This window comes from Vanessa atalanta, chromosome 26 (assembly GCF_905147765.1).
Source record: "Vanessa atalanta chromosome 26, ilVanAtal1.2, whole genome shotgun sequence".
In the NCBI taxonomy this organism is placed as follows: domain Eukaryota; kingdom Metazoa; phylum Arthropoda; class Insecta; order Lepidoptera; family Nymphalidae; genus Vanessa; species Vanessa atalanta.
Window position 1 is genome coordinate 4,349,399 of NC_061896.1, and position 12,772 is coordinate 4,362,170.

Sequence of the window (12,772 nt, forward strand, 5' to 3'; positions counted from 1 at the left end):
GTGCACGATGTACAACGAAAGTAATCTTCGTTTTATTATTATTACAAACTATTTGCAACACTATTAACTTAATACAACGAACAATAAAGTATTTAGTATTAAAAAAAAAAATACAAAATATAAATTTAAAACAAAAAACAAATCTTTTGTTTCCGTTTACTCAGCGTTATGTCATGTTTATTTTGGCAATAAACATTTCCAGTCCGCGCTTAGTACTGAGCTGTATTCCGTCAACATTTGTCAAGCGGTAGGTTTTACCGTAACTATACGGTTTATTGTATGCATGTTACATGTATCGTTTGTTTGTATATGTGCATGTTGGAATACTTTATGTAATACGTGTATTGTAATGTTTAAATTAATGCGCTTGCTTTTCAATTCATCGTTCGAACCGTTATGGAATACTTTGAATGATTTAATATTAATTTAGTGTGTTTTGAATTATATTGCTAACTAGTTGGTGTCTGCGGTTTTGCTCGCGTCGTATTAAATTTCGTTTCAGTAGTTAAAGTGGTTTTAAGTTTAAACAACAAACAGACAGACAGAGTTACTTTTGTATTAATAATATTAGTATATTGTAATTTATATCATGACATCTAATCAGCTGTGGTTTATATTTTATTTCTGGATTATTATTGGTTTCTATTTTTAAGATATATATTATGGATAGAACGTTCTGTTTCAGAAAATTTTAGACAAACGTCGAGCTGCTGCTGACAGTTTCATAACAGAAAAACCAATAAGTTTTAATTTGACTACCCCGGACATTGAACCCAGAATATAAGCTAACATTATATCTTGTATTTTTTTTTATTTTAATTGACATTTTACAGTACATAAACATTTTGCTTGAAAATGAAAATTGTTCACAAATACTTTTTCATCAGTCGGTTTGAACATTACAGCTATATTGGATGATAAAACTATCATCATATCCATTATTAATAATATCTTTCCTTGGAGTAGTAATGCAAAAATCTTCATTAAAAATATAAGACCTCGCCTTTTTGCTTCCAATGGTGATAATGGCTGGTTCGTTTTTAGCCCAGAGGATCGGGATTGCGATTCAACGGAGAAATTCTGTTAGCATTCTTGCCACCATTCCACGCGGTCAAGATTTATATTGTAACTATTTTTAATTCAAATTTATATATATTTAATGACTTAATATTAATAATTCTTATGTAATTTTTTTTTTACTGTTATACATGTTAATGAATAATTTCAATAATATTGTAACTTTATATAGATGGGTTTTTGTATGTACTTGGTAACAAACGAGCGGAGGGCTCACCAACCAGATGCGCAATCTCGTTGATAATTGTTGGACATTGTAAATACAACGGACTTCATTGCAAGCGAATTTTCAGAATCGAATCTTTGATTTTCTATTACAGAGAAGTACACATTAATCAGTGAAGCAGTTCCGTATCCGCTTGTTAACATTACAGCCGAATGCTCCCAGTTCGGAATCACCCTTATATGTGCAATGCTACCCTTTTATATTTCAACCCTACCTGAATGTTCCACAAGATGTCCTTCATCACGGAATGAAGACACAAGAATAAAAAAACTTTGTTCTTGTTCACATGTTTTAATACAAAATGAATTATTTGCATATCTCAACAATACTCGGCTAAAGGTTGGCATTGGCGATGTAAGGAATGGTTGATATTTCTTACAGCGCCAATGTCTGTGAGCGATGGTAAGTACTTACCATCAACCGTTTGCCCGTCCTATATAATAAGGAAGTCTTATATATAATGTATATAACACATGTTTAATGTCCCATTACATATAACTGTTGACATTATTTTAACAGTGTTCCGCGATAATTTTCGACTTTATTCCTAAACAATATACTCCTTAAAAATACTTTTATACTCTTTAATCATCTTTTGACGACCTCCGTGGTCGAGTAGTGTGTACACCGGTTTTCATGGGTACGCCACTCCGAGGTCCAGGGTTCGATTCCCGGCCGAGTCGATGTAGATAAAGTTCATAAGTTTTCTATGTTGTCTTGGGACTTGGTGTTTGTGGTACCGTCGTTACTTCTGATTTTCCATAGCACAAGTGCTTTAGCTACTTACATTGGGATCAGAGTAATGTATGTGATGTTGTCAAAATTTATTTATTTCACGAAAATTTTACACAACAGAAAATACAAAAGAATACTTTTAAAAGTCTTTCGGATGGAAAGTTATTTATATAAAATCAATTGTTTATGATGCAATGAATACATAATATGTAAAGTCCCGTGTTGCCGCGAGATCGACATCGCTTATAAATGTATACGCTTTATACTGAGATGGTTGGATAGGTCTAAAATGTTGCAAACATTTTTTTCATAAATATCTCATTAATAAATGTGGAGGCATATACTTTAGTGCCTAACTGTAAACGAATATTTAACCAATATACATAATACGACTACTTATATCAGAGAAGAGAGGCTTTACTTTACTTGGTGGTAGGGCTTTGTGTAAGCCCGTGGGAGGTACCCACTCATCAGATATTCTACCGCCAAACAGCAGTACGCAGTATTGTTATGTTCCGGTTTGAAGGGTGAGTGAGCCAGTGTAACTACAGGTACAAGGAACGTAACATCTTGGTTTCCAAGGTTGGTGGCGCATTGGTGATGTAAGGAATGGTTAACATGGTGGTGACCACTTATCATCAGGTGGCTCATTTGCTCTTCCGCCTCCTGATATCATAAAAAAAGAGAAGTATTTGGTATGTTTGTTTAATGTATACGACAAACGAGCAGGAAGCTCATTCGATGGAAAGTTACTATATACCTAACTGTTTGTTCTTGCTTTGCACAAAAAATACTTGACCGATTTAGATAAGATTTTTGTGCTTAAATCTTTTAATTAATTTAAAATGTATAGTACTTGTCATGACAAGATTGTTTGGTTATATATGTTAGAGGTAATACTCTATATAATACTCTTAGTCTTGGTACAGCGCTAGCGCCAGACGTGCGTACTGACTGAAAGAATAATTATAAACATGTCGTAGGACAATAATTTAGATGCATTTAAATCCATATATATAAATATATAAATAAATAAATATATATATATATATATATAACTAAACCTAATTTAGTATTAAAACCTAAGTATTGAAACGCGAGCAAAGCACTAGCTTGTACTAGTATCATGTTATAGATAATTCTTTGTTGTTGCTGCTTACTATTATAGTATTTTTACTGCCTAAAAATAAATATTTCATTTAAATATAAAATTAGTTCATTCAGCAACGTTTTAGCGCTTCAAACGTATTAGGGGTTCGCGCTTTGAAAAACTCACAACTTCAACAATTTTTAATAATCCTCGGTTTTAATATTTAAGCTATGTTATCATTGAATGATGTTGATTAATTATTTAGCTGCACTAACAAATACACTTTATAGTTATACCATAAGTGGTTTAGTAAGTGTTTCGGGGAAGGTTTTAGTATGGTATTATTTTAAAATAGTCGGAATTCGCAGTTAAAATTTTTCCTCTTTAAATTTAGTCTATTGACGTGACTAGCGTGAAATTCATTTTTATAATTTTTATCACTGACACTGATGTATTGTTTGTATCATTGCATGTTTTTACTAATGGACAACATCAGATAATAGAGTTTCATAGATTCAAGTCAATTGTAAAAAATACATTGCTAAAGAAGGCATATTATTCGATACAAGATTATATTGATGATAAAAAAGCGTGGAGTTAAGGCTTGTTGAATTCCAGGCAGGAGACATATCATACTTATATAGTTGTATTTAACTAACATGACTGTATTTTTATATATTGAAACAGAGTAACTACTGAGTTTCTTGCCGGTTCTTCTCGGTAGAATCTACATTCCGAACCGGTGGTAGCTTTACTTTAAATGGTTTGTTAAATGACGATTCAAAAGTGCTTGTAAAAGCCTACTTGAATAAAGTATATTTTGATTTTGTTTTTTTTTTTTTTTTATTATGTTAGAAGAAATATTTATAGTAACGTTAATTTACTAACGAGCTCTTACAAAAAACAAAATTATATTTTATACGATTATAACATTATAACCGTCATATAACGTTTATGTGTTTTTTTTCTAATCAATCAAAATCTTATGTTATAATTGACTGCCTCGTTGATCTCGTAACTAGTTTGAATGAAAATGATGAGGTCTCAGATTTGAATTCGAAATCGTTCAGTTTAGTTGAAACGCAATCTGAATTCCTACTAACCGTCATATGTGTTATTTAATATGAGCACACCGACATACATACCAATGACTGATTCCTTCATCGTAGTATATAATAACTCTAATATTAAATATTTTAAAATACAAAGGATACGTACGTACGCACGTACGGGTTTTAATAATTCAGAAGTCATTATAATCTCTCAATTAACCCCAAATCAATACCGTTTATAATAGACTCCCAAAAATATGACCCCACCTGTATATGACATATTCCAGCATCGTAGAAAACAAAATGCTGAACAAAAACCGATAAATCATCCGGCCCTTTCAAAAATCGTTTTCATTGTCAGTTTAAACAAAGGAACGATAAATTAATTGCGGTCCCAATAAATAATTCAACAAAGGAAATTCGTTTAAAAACAGCTTTTTATATCATCGCAAATATTTTTCGGTATTATTAAATTTGTTTCCTACTGATTGTTCCAATTATGTTAAGCAAGCAGTGTTAAGGATTTTTTCGTATAAATAACGTTTATTTTTAAACGTTATTTATATTTAACGTTGAAATATTTCTTTATTTAACGTTATTTTTTTACGATAAAAATGAATATACATGCCTAAATGTTCCTAAACCTATTTATATGAACCAATTATTCTCTGTCGTCATATATTTCCTCATTCAAATAATTGTTAGCAGAGTCTTATAAAAAATTGTAACATATCATAAATCTGAGGGAGAGCCTTTGAGGAGAAGGTTTGGAGCATATTCCACCACGCTGCTCCAATGCGGGTTGGTAGATACACATGTGGCAGAAATAAGACACATGCAGGTTATTCAGGCATTCGCCGAGCACGAGATAAACACAAATTAAACGCATGAAAATTCAGTCAATGCCTGGGTTTGAACCCGTAATCATCGGTTAAAATGCGCGCGTTCTAACTACTGAGCCATCTCGGCTCTCTCACATAAATAATACACTAGTTAAATTTAGTAGTTGAATTGTTTTGTAACTATAAACGTAAACGTCAACAAATCAAATGAATGAATGATTTGTGATCAATCAATTTATGGAAGTATAATTTGAAACTATACAAAAACCAACTAGGAGATTTAAAAAAATAACAATTTACATATTAGACTAGCAAAACCCGGTTATCATTGTTTTTCCTGAAGATAGTGAATTTAGAAAGCGTATTGACAATAATTATTATCGAATGCGTTTTGCTAAACCAACGATAAAAAATTTAGCTCTCAGCAGAAAATCTCATTGAAATCGTAAGATTTAATATTATACAAATATTTTTATCAGCTTAAGTCCGGTAACTATATTTAAGAGACGATTCTTTTCGTTAACGCATAGTAGCATCTAGCGTTACTACAGAAACGGTTCATTAACTTCGAAGTCGAATAATATACGTGATGTAAAAAACTTGTATGAACGGCTTGAGTAGATCGATATTCTCATAAAAACCATCGGTCCCAAATATACATATCGACTTAAGTTCATTAAGTCACACGATGATGCTTTATTTACATTAAAACGGACATAGACCAAATTTCTGGAAAAATTCACATCACAGGTCCTGAAAAGAGAAATATTTAACGTAGTAATTTTAAAATCCATACAAACGAAGGTACTTATATTACACAAGCAATAAAACGCTATGAACAAAACCAGACCAATCCTGAGAGCGCAATAACACATTACCGAAAGTTAGGACAACCATTATTTCAGGATAACTTAGATTTGTCTTGATTTAATACCAATTGTTTCAAATTAGGTAGAAGACAGGACAGAGATTTTATACTCGTACATTTCGATAAATATCAATACCTCGATTTCTTGAATAAAAATTTTGGAAGTAATTCCGCTGCTTCAGTGCAGGCTGGTGCATGTCCATGTTTTCATTCAACATGTTCAGATTTCCTGGAGATATTATCCTTCGCCGCTTAGCACGAGATGAATTAATGGCACAAATTATGGTAGATTTTTTTTTAAATTGAGGTTAATAATCTTTAAAGTTAGAATCCACAAAAAATACACGTATTCTAACTTGGTTGTTGGGTTTTTGTGTAAGCTCGCCGGGCAGGTATCACACACTCATCAGATATTTTATTGACACACAACGATACTACATATCGCTATCGTAAGGAATGCTTCATATTTCTAACAGCACCAATAGGCAGTGGTGAGCACTGTCCATCAGGTGGTCCATTTGCTCGTTTATATATTATAATAAAATCAAAAATTAAAAGTATTCAGGCTATAAGTTACGTAAAATATTCTCCAATATTCAACTTTCTAGATCCAAAAATTCTGAGAATCTTATACCATGTCCTTGTTCAGTAAATTTATCGATGGCAGCCCTACCAATACGGATTAAGTTAGAAGTGCTGTTCCAAGCGTAAGATATGATCGAAAGTTCCAACTTTCTGGAACATTTCGAACGCTGGAATCTAGCCAAGATTGGGCTAAGAGAAAAAGCTAATGGATTAACATGTGCCGCCAATTGACTGTAATGATTAGGTTAGTATCGATTTCTGCCTAAAGCCTTATTACTTTTAAATTATTAGTAATACACTACTGAAATATTAATATCAAGAGGATGAATTTTACTCAAAATTTTTATAATACGTACTAATGCTGAAAAAGTATCATATTCCATTCAAATCCGTTTAGCCATTTAAATATAATTGGGCAACAATTATCTAAGCTTTCGAATCTGTAATATGAACAGTAATTATGTGTTATTTCGTTTAACAAATAATTTCTCCATAACAAGGGTAAATTGTGGAAATATTTGAGGGCCATTAGAGGAGCAATTCGCAGTAAATTTAACTAAAGTTCGTAAAAGCCGCTAATTCAACAAAAGTAGTTTTAGAGCTTGCTCGCGTTGTGTCAAAAAGTTGCTTCGGTAATCCTGGAACTAGTGACAATGGTACAATTTATAGAAACTTTTTGGGTTTAATGTATTTATTTATGGCTCAAATTACGTATTGTAAATTTAGAAGTTTTCGAGTCATTTGAAATTAAAAGTCAGATGATGTTGTCAACGCTATGATCGTACACGAACTTACTACGTTACGTTATGAGGTTTACCTTTTAAAAGAAGGAAGATTCGTTTGTATGCGAGGTAGAAAGAGAGAGTTACATTGCCTCGTGTTTTGAATTCACAACTTTAAACTTGATGTATAACTTAACTTTGAAGTAACTTGAACTTCTTAAAAATTTTAACAAGTTAATATGTACACATATTTTAATAACAGTTTTGGCAGAGTTAGGTATTTGGATGCTTGAATACAATGAATTGATTTTTATTTATTTATTTATTATTATTATTTTATTTACGTACCTACTTTAAATGTGATTTTTTGCATTTTATGTTTATGTAACAAAACTTAAGAAGAGTAAAAGTATCAACACGTGGAATTATGGTACTAATGCTAGTAGAACATTATTACTACATTGAATGGTGAGTAAGCCAGTGTAACAACAGGCACAAGGGACATAATATATTAGTTCCCAGGGTTGGTGGCACGTTGGAGATGTAGACTGGTAATATTTCTTACAGGGCCATTGTCTATGGCGGTGGTGACCACTTACCCTCAAGTAGCCCATTTCGTCCGCCTACCTATATCATAAAAAATAATAATAATGAAAGAAACTAAAACTTTCAATTATGTCTCAAGGTCGAGGTAATGAAACAAAATGAAACATGAGAAGTTCAACTCGAGTATCAAGTATTTCGTCTGTGTAAAATTAAAATAAGAACCTGTAATTATTCGTCTTCCGGGCAAAGACCAGTTCTTCTCGAGTTAAGGAGAAAGTTTTGAAGTTTACCAAGCGACTTTAGTGCTGTCTGGTATATTTGAATTTCTTTACGATGGATTACTTCAATGTCAACATGAGTATTATTACAAACACAAATATCGTATCTGTAAACATTTGGTATTTGTTCAGATTTAAATTTGCGTATATTGGGTTAACATCCGAGTCACCATAGTGGTTCTTTTAAGAATATTTACGTTAAATTTATTGTATTTAAATATATAAATTTGAAGTAAACGCTTGTAAATTTCATAGGAGATCCACCGCCTCGTCTTCTGGCCTCAACAAATGACGTCCGGAGAATGAAAATTATGATTTAATTACTAAATGCTATCGTTCCTGTTATTATTTAATTAATTTTAAATAAAACTTTCTATGGAATTGAAGTATTTTCATTTACAAATGTTAATCCAAAAATTACTAATAAAAAACCGAGCTTTATTGATAACCATCAATTCTATCTCCTTTCTGATGATAATATAAATCTTTATGCTGATTCTGGATAATTTTATATATTAAAAAAGGCTTCCGGCGAAACGTAAGTCAGTTTTTATGTGATAGACAGGATGGAAAGAAAAGATCCCACGAAATGATGATCAATATTGTTATAACACAACATAATATCAAAAAAAATAAAAAATTCACTCGAGTGGCCGAGTATAATACAGCTATTGGCGTATAATATTTCTTTGCGAAGGTCTGACGCTACTTAAGTACTATTCTGAGACCCTTTTATTTCAGATTCGGGATAATGTTCCAGAAATGGACACTTATCCTCGACTTTTGTACGACACAAAGGGAAATGACGTTGGTGTGTTTTTTATAATATAGTACTTGAATTTTGCGGCTTTGTCTCCAATTTGGGCTTGTATTACAATACGTGTTTGTTGAAGTTAGAGAAGATTTTTGGACATAAATCGGTGGATACCGTATTTGTATATAGCGTTAAGGCTAGGAAATGGACTATTGGCTGGCTTTGATCTCTTCACCTCTCAAGGACAAGATTTTGAGCGTAACACTGTTTCAGTGTCTGAGATTGTTGAAAGAAGTTGAGATATCTACAACCAGCGGGCACATAAAAAAAAAACTCGACAGATCCTCGCTTTGAATAGTCACAAGATCAACGAAGAAGTCACAATGATGACAATAAAAGACTGATCAACATATATACGATTAAAACTATTGCATTTTTTATATATAAGAACCCTTAAGGGTTAGATAGCACGTACATAAATTTGTCACTATATCCTTCACCCTTCAAAAGTTATCTTCCATCTACTACGATTTGCTTGAAAAGGGCAATCGAGAAACAAAATGGCGTAGATTGTATCGCGTTCCTCTCATTTATAATTCAGTTTCTATCAGAACATTTCTTTCGCCTGCGATTAAAGGTAAATCGGAATAAATAGAGAGCTGTGACATATTGACTTGTAGAAGAGTTTTTGATGAATTTGTAACGAAAATCTGTTATTGCATTATTTCAGTAAACATATAACACGCCTTATTTATCATATTAATTTTTCATGTCTTCTTTTTCGGGTTCGAGTTCCTAAGTTCTTGTGATGGTGTTCTTCTTGTCAAACACAGTTTAATGAGTTTTTTTTTTTCTCAAGGATAGGTGCTTTATTGTTTTTTTTTTCTTATAATTTCATTTCATTTATTTAAATTTTCGTGTGCGCGCGTATGTGTTTACTCAATAGTCAGGGGCCATCTGAAAATCAGTGTTGTGCATTAGCACAGCATATACTGAGATGAACCCCTTGCTACCAACACTGTATTCCTTGAGTTTAATTATTTTCTTGTTTATAATCGTTGTAATGTATGTGTATGTGCAGCAAAAATAAATGGTTTATTTACTGTACTACAAAACCAGCAACCAGAGCATAGAAAATATGACATACAACTCATCACTTCGATGTGCAAAAATCTACAAAAGCGCGATTATTTAAAGATTTTTTGCGCTACAGAGACACTCTGTGGAAGCATCAGCAACCCACCTGCACGTCCTCTCGTGTTGCATCTATCAGAGGAGAAGCCTGTTAGTTTTAACCTTTTTCAATAATAAAAAATAAGTTTAAAAACTTTAATTCGCCTGAAATACAGTACACGTGACAAAAGCAACCTTATTGCCTTAGAAGCCTTTCAAACTAACTTTAACAATTAACTTTAAAGTTTGCCAATTAATAAATTGAAATCATATAATATGATTTCAATTTATTTTTAAGAAACCTTTAATGAATAAGGCTTCATTCTCGATACAAGATTAAAAGAGCGTGAAGTATAACAATTATATAATACTGACTTTATTTTATTATCACACTAAATCTGAAAATGAAGTTTTTTGAGGAGTTTGTTCCACGACATCGCTTCAAGACGAGTTGGTGGTTATACATGTGGCAAAATTTTACCCAGCACATGCAGGTTACGAATTTATTCTTCCGCTGAGCATGAGATAAATCGTTAATATAATAGATGTCTTATAAATAAATGATGCAATAAAAATACTTATGTCCACATGAGCAATGAACTTACTAAACATTTTTAAAAGAGGAGTGAAATTTTTATTAATGTCAATTTTTCGAATTCGATTTTTATTGACGCAAAATAAATTAAAATTTCAGATCTTTTGTATTAAAAATTCAAACAATGTAATTAATTCAACGCCAGTTTAAATCACAATTTCGTAAACCATTCAAAACCTGCGTCAGTTTTGTCATGACATCAAATCAGAGCTGTCAGCGTATACAAATTTTATCCGAATCTTTTGTTCGCTAACAAAAAAATTATTACATAACGAACGGTAAAAAGTTTTAAGTATTTTTTAACGTAATTGACGAAGAATACCTATTTCTATGTTTGACTATTTTAGTGATATGTGATCAACGAGTTGATAGATTGACCAATGACTGTTACCATCATTAAAAATTTATCTAATTATTGAATTACGACCTGCAACACCGCAGAGCGCTACAAAAATACTTTTATTAAATTCTATCACAATAAATTCACTAAACCGCAATGTAATAAATGACCACCATCAAATTAAAAAAAATATATGATAATAATTTAAAATCATGACCGCAACCACGTTAATCATATTAATGCATTATTTTACAAAACAAATTAACTTAGAACTTATTTTATTTTTAAATTTTCGTCGGACGCTACAATAATAAACTTGAACGAGTTTCACCTGTCATATTCATTTGACAGAAATTAATGTCCGCCATTTTTAAATCTGGGCCAGGAGGGTTGGTTACATAATAAAATACTAGTATTGTTACAATAATTTAAAAATGTTATGTTTTGCTTCAGGCTACGTTTAAATAGGATTTATTTAGTTATTTTTTTAAAGAAGCTTTTTATAAAAGTATGAAATTTTATTTAAAAACAAAATTGAAAAATACCTGATTGACTAACTCATTACTACCTAAATCTACTTTTGATACTTGGTGGATTTGTACACCGTCTTGTTAATACGCACGCATAATATATTTTACCACCAAGGAGCAGTACTTAGTACTTCTTGTGTTCAGGTCCAAAGGTTAAGTGAGCCAATTTAACTACAGGGTCAGGAGACATAAAATCTTGGTACTTGGCTAGTGATGTATGGAATGGTTAATGTTTTTACCGTGCCAGTGACTGTAGGTGATGGTTGCCATCGGGTGGCATAAAACAGCAGCTGTCCAAATTCCTCCATTTTTCTAAGACAAAAGTAGATTACTCCATATAAGTACAGAGCTTAAACCTATGATCCTCAGTTAAAATTCAAGCATCTATTAACTGGTCCAAAAAGGTTAAAGGTTCTTAATATTAATATCTCTATTAGTAACAAAACATGTAAATAGTTGCTCGGTGTAAGATCGCGTTATATTCAGGAAGTAAACAAAATGAACAACACGTATTGGCGAATTTTAATTTCCTGTGTTCAACAAAACATGAATCGACATTATCTTGTAATTGATCGCCGCCATATGTTAAAACTTTTTTGTAATTATTATTGATCAAATATGTTTTTAATAAAAAAAGAGGTGTAGTAGGACATCCGAAGAAGTTGCGTTCTCTTAAATAAAAAGAAACATAATTGTTATTTAAAATCAAAAATAACTGTCTACCGTGAGTTGGGGACGACGCCTAGGATTGCCGTGTAAGACGCGTTAAACCGGCTGCCAACTCGGGAGCACCTGTCCGTAGCACGATAGGAGAAATACCATCGGGTCCACTCGAGTATTGAATATCTAATGAAAGAAATACTTTACGAACTGCGATTTGCTGGAATTTATCTCCGGCATAGTGGTATCACACCGTGGGATTGTTAGTGGTGATATTCCTTTCAGTCCACAAAGTCTCGTCCGGAGTACGTACTTTTTTTTTATTTAGTGCCCCGAGTGGTTACGGTAGCAGCAGATCCGCCTTAATACAGGGCGCAGGTGGCGGCCTTATCAAGTCTTGGACCATCTAAGAACCCAAAATGCCAGTCAGGCACCCCAGAAGATTGTTTGGGGTCCCCCCAAAAAAGATAATCCAAGTAAGGTAGCCAAGTTACCTTAATTGCACCCGGGCGCTTGGTGTCCTTAATACAAGGACGGATAGCAGGTTCATACCAAATGTCGGTTCATTAAAAATATATTCTCAGTAGCTCGGAGTCTGGAAATTCAAAGTGTTATCAGTCGCGTCTACCGGAAAGCACGTTAAGCCTACGCCTGAACTCTTTCCGGTCGTGCTGGATCGTTGTCTGAATAGATTTCACA